General features: G+C 30.5%; 1 pseudogene; it reads left to right on the top strand.

Annotated features, from left to right (window-relative positions):
• Positions 1–4,767: 4,767 nt before the first annotated feature.
• LOC101703805 (signal peptidase complex subunit 2 pseudogene) lies at positions 4,768–5,454 on the top strand (annotated as a pseudogene).
• The last annotated feature ends 348 nt before the right edge of the window (positions 5,455–5,802 follow it).

Here is a 5,802-nt window from a genome sequence, read left to right on the forward strand (position 1 = left end):
ATATATAACAGGAGAGTATTTTTGAATGAGCGAGTGAATGTGTTTCTACAGCATATGGCTAAACTTATGAAAAATATGAATAAAGCTCAATTTTTATACTTTTATTTTCAAGACAAATTATGTAGAAATAATAAACAGTGACTTGTAAAAATGAAGGCAGTTAATCTTTTTTTAGAAAAAATACAGTATAAGAAAGAAAAAACTATTTTAAAAGATATAACTAAATATTAAATTATATAAATATTAATGTATTTAAAATATAAAAAGTACCTATTTCTTAAATGTTTGGTAATTTAATGATCACATTTAATCACAACAGGAAGACTTTGCAACAAATTTTCTTTTGAAATATGCTTGTATGCATTTAAAAACCATTAGTAACTTAAAATAATATAAAATATAAAAATAAATAAATACTTGGGTAGACAATAAATGAATACACAAGTAAATATTGCCTTTCTATGACAGTACATGTAAATAAATATATTACTTTTTTTAGTATTGGGTATCAAACTCAGGACCTTGTGCTTGCAAGATGGGTGGAAATTTACTACATTTTTTTAATTTTCTTTCTTCAAGGATTATCAGAAGAATATTAAAGATATACTGTAATGATGCACCCTTATGACATTTTTATTATAAATATTTTGTCTAAGGTTTCTATATCAGGAATGATGCTCTATGTGAATTTTTGGTAATATATTTTATTAAGATAAAGAAAAAAATCTTTCTATGCCTGTGTTAAAAATATTATCATAAGTAGACTTTTAAATATTGTCATATGCTTTTATTCTGCATTGAGTTGATATTTCCCTTTAAAAATCTAATTTGTTTTTTTAATCTAATTTGTGAATTACTTCGCAATGTTTTAATAATAAACCATCCTTATATTCCTAGAACATAGTCAGTTTTGTTACATTCTGTACATGCAAACACATATGTATGTATATACAATGTGCAGTTATTTATGGATGCTCACGTGTCACATTTTGTTTCAGATATGATACATTTGTATAGATATTATAAGTGTATGTATACATGTATATATGAAAAATGTAAACACATATATGACTTATATGTGCTAATACTCTGTTACAAGTTACTACTCTAGTGCTTAAAAGGGTAATCTCTACTAAGCAAAAAAAGGAGCAATATTTCCTCAAACTCCCCTAGCCCTGTTGTGATACCTAAATTATATTAGACATAAAATGATATATGTCTTTTCCCTAATCATTTGGTTTTTGAAGATTAAAATTAAAATTTTCTTGAATTTCCTGTAGAAAATTTCCTGTAGATTTGAGAAAAACAGATATATAGGAATTTTGAATAAGGGACTGTTTACAATATAGATTTAATTGTTTTATATCATAGGAATGTGAAGATTTTCTAAATTAAATTTTTAAGAATATAGTAAAATACATTGCTTTATAGCAATCACTTGGGAAAATTTATACAACTTCACTGAAATCAAGAGTGGTACCTAAGTTTAAAGATATGCAAATAAGAGGTCTATTCTTTAGAAATTGTTCTTAGGAATCTTTGATAGAATATTCAGTTTTTCATTTGTCTAAAAATATCTTTAGTTAACTGACTATTGTATTTATTTTGAAGTATAGATTTTGAGATTGAATATCATTTTCCATGAATTTTAATATAATCTATTGTTTTTGCTACTGCTTGTACCAATTTAGACATGCCCACTCAAATAAATTATTTTACCTTTTCTAGAAATTTTTGTATCTCCCCAGATATTTTTAAGATTGGTTTTTCCGTGTGTGTGTGTGTCTCTGTGTGTGTGTGTCTGTGTGTGTGCACTGTAGCATATTATAGGTAGAGTGATCATTGAAAATTCTTACTAAGAAATTATAGGTATAATGATATTACCTTTTCCCCATTTACTTTTGCTTCTTGGGTAAGAAATATTTACAACGCCATTAATGAATTGCTTAATTTGTGTGTGATACATCTCTGAATTTTTCTGAATAAATTAGATAAAACCCACAGTCAGAAAAAAGCAACAACATCCACAATAAGTGCAACATATATGGCAAAGCAAGAATTAAAAACAAATTTGAATTTTATAAATATAAGAATTGAATGAAATCTGCAAATATATAAGCAATGTTTTATGATAATTAAGAGAGTAAGTAAGATGGAGAGTAAGTACAGATAACTAATAAGGCTAGATTTAGTTACCTAAAATTTAGTCACAAGAAATAAAGTGTAGACTAAAAGTAGGAAGTGTGAGTGAAGATAAGGAACTGAAGAAACATCCAAGTGACCTACCATATATATAATAAATATCAAAGATGAAAATAGAATAGGTTAAATATACAGAAACAAATGAATGATCACTGAATTAAACAAAGTGTGGAATCTCTAACCTGATTGTGTCATTGATGTCTGAAATACTATAAGACTAAAGATTTATCTTAGGATATTTGATAAAAATCCCTTTATTCTATTGAAAATTGAAAGTCATACGTGCATATTGAGAAAATAACCTCATGGGTAAAGAATCATAGTCATCTGGTTTGAATTTGTCATCTTCAGAATGAGAAGCTGGAAAGCTATGGGATAGAAAGCATGACACCTGAGAAAAAGGTGTAATGAACACAGACTGAAAGTTAACTAGAAGTGGAAATGTTTAGTAACATGCAAGAATTCTAAGAACTAGTTTCTCATTCTTTATGGCTTAGTAGTACTCTATTTTATAGAAAAACCACATCTTCTTTATCCAGTCTTCAGTTGATGGGCAATTGGGCTGTTTCCAAGCTTTAGCTATTGCAAACTGTGCCACTCTTAAAAAAAAGAATTCTAAGAACTTACCATACAAATAAAAAATGTTTTTAAATATTAAAAGACAATATATTTTAAAGGAAAGAAAATGAGACATTACTAAAAATATTTGAATAGGAAGCAGTAGAATCAATAAGCCTAACAAAACACTCATGAAACAATAGAAACTTGTATAAAACACAATCTAGAAAAAAGACAACTACAAAATCATGTATGGTGAGAGGTCAAGAAGACAAAACTGAAAGCATTTTAAAGGTCACATAAAAACCACAAATGAGAAGGAGATGGGAAGAATGGGAGAGAAAACATTTTAAAAGGATAGAAGAGAATGGGATTAATATGAGAAAATGGAAAAATAGGAACAAAATCTTTGTAAATAGGGAGGAATGGCGGGGTTAAAGGGAGGGCTGGGCAAGGGTGAAAAATAAGAACCAAGAGAGACTACGTAAAGGTGCAAATTTCCAATGATGAATGTCATTATATTGTATACCTAAAATGTACCAATGATTAGAATGAATAATTGATAATGCAAAATAGGAAGAAAAGGTCCAAAGGGGTAGGGGTAGTGGGAGGGGCAGGGGAAAGGAAAGAAGGGAAAGGAAAAATGATGAGAAATGGAAAAAATGGAAATAAAGTCTTTGTAAATAGGGAAGGGTGGAGGGCGTGAAGGGAGGGCTAGGAATGGGGAAAAAATAAGAACCAAGATGCATTATATAAAGGCACAATTCCCAATGAGAAATGTAATTGTGTTGTATACCTACAATGTACCAATAAAATAATTTAATAAAAAAAAGGGTGTCCTATTTGAGTTGACTAATTAGATGAGAAATAGTGTGTCATCATAAGAAATAAAAAATATTTGGGTTCATTTATAAAGTGGACTAGAAAAATATGCTTCCATCTCAGCACTTTGAGTAATGGAAAAATTGTAATTTTTATTTTTCCAGGAAGTAGTCTGTCAATATTTATCAAATTGAAATACACTTGATGCACTGATTCCATTTTCAGAAATTTATTTTTTATGAAAAATTCTACATATAAAATTCTGTCAGAAGTTCTTCAAAGAAATTTTTTAACTATTCTAAATGAGTATTTAGTGATATAAGATGTGTAAAATGCCTTGTCTTGTGATGTCATTTTGATAAGCGATTACAGAAAGTGTATGTATTGATTCAGACTTTTTTCCCAATAACTCAGCTTCTGATATAATATTTTATAAATATCTGTATATGATGAAGAATGACAAAAAAAATAGATGACAATGTTATAAAATCTTTTTTCCGGTCAGTTTGTTTCTTGTGTTTCTGCATCTTATTAATGACTGGTAAAGTACATCCATAGTTTGAAAAGAACAATTTTTCATTTAAAAATCAATTTGAAAAAAAAGTTATTTTAAATTTTGTATTTTTATGGTGGACAGTCATCATTTGCTCCAATAATCATCTTTAACCAATAGTCCAGGTTATTAAAAATCACAAAGTTGTATAAATGTTCTCCTCCTTTCCGCAAACCATGTTCACTTTCTCTCCATGAAACAGGGCTGTCTGCAAAGCCTTGAGCTGACAATGTAACCCACGGAGCTAATTTTGCCTCATCAAAGTTATTTTGTGATGCAAAATAATTCAATTGTGATTCATTAATTATTTTCATCACTTTGCTCAAAAGTTTTCTAGTAATAAGATTTTGAAATTGCAAATTAAGAGTTTTTCCAGAAAGTAACTCTGTATACTCATACCTTTCTGTTTTATAAGAAATTTTCTGAATTTATGAAAAATAAATAAAAAGTCAAAATTCAAATCAGGAGTAAGCATTACTACTGACTTTACAAAAATTGTAAAAAACTTAAAAGATTTTGGGCTGGGGATTTAGCTCAGTGTTTTCGCCGCTTGCTTTGCAAGCAAAGGACCCGAGTTCAAACCCCAGTGCCAAAAAAAAAAATTAAAAGATTTCTATAAGGAAGCTAGCAAGATGGCAGCGGCCCTGGGTGGGAGAAGTGGTGGCAGAGGCAGTAGTGGGGCTGGCAGTGGCTTCGGTGGTGAGACAGGCAACAGCCACGGCGGCTTGTTGGATAAGTGGAGGATTGATGATAACCCTGTAAAACTTGACAAATGGGATGGATCTGCTGTGAAAAACTCTTTAGATGATTCTGCAAAAAAAGTACTTCTGGAAAAGTAAAAATATGTGGAGAATTTTGGCCTAATAGATGGTCACCTCACCATCCATACTATCTTCTGGTTTTTTTGCCATAGTGGCTTTGATTTGTGATTATATGCATCCTTTTCCAGAGTCTCAGCCAGTTTTGGCTTTGTGTGTCATATCCTATTTTGTGATGATGGGGATTCTGATCATTTATACCTCATATAAGGAGAAGAACATCTTTCTTGTGGCTCACAGGAAAGATCCTACAGGGATGGATACCGATTATATTTGGCAACTGTTTTCCAGTCTCAAAAGGTTTGTTGACAAATACACCCTGAAGCTGACCTTCATCAGTGGGAGAACAAAGCAACAGTGGAAAGCCGAGTTCACCAAGTCCATTGCTAAGTTTTTGACCATAGCAGCACACTGGTCATGAATGCATATGAACCTGAAATATCCAGGCTTCATGACAGTCTTGCTACAGAAAGGAAAACAAAATAGATAATTCTAAGAGCAGCACTCTTTCTGCTGTATCATGCTGAATTACTGGGTGGGTAGGGTGAAGAAAGAGAGAACTTAAAATGAGTAAAGTTAAGAATTGTTAAAAACATCCCTGTTTTGTCTTAACATTTTAGTTCATTTTGGATAAGTAGGATTTTCTAGCACAGATATGAGAAGTTGTATTTCTGTCTAACTGTAGTTTCCTTAGTCTGCTTATTGTGTTGTTTTCATTTGCTCTTCTGGAAAGGCATTTTTGCTGGAAGCTATCTAGAATTTTTCCTTCATACCTACCACTATTTTACATAGTATAGCTTTGTGCTATGCAATATTTGAAGACTCAGTTTTTAAAAATTGTTAACCTGT

This window comes from Heterocephalus glaber, unplaced genomic scaffold, assembly GCF_053883595.1.
Source record: "Heterocephalus glaber isolate CG9 unplaced genomic scaffold, H.glaber_assembly_v1.0 deba00000470, whole genome shotgun sequence".
Lineage (NCBI taxonomy): Eukaryota > Metazoa > Chordata > Mammalia > Rodentia > Bathyergidae > Heterocephalus > Heterocephalus glaber.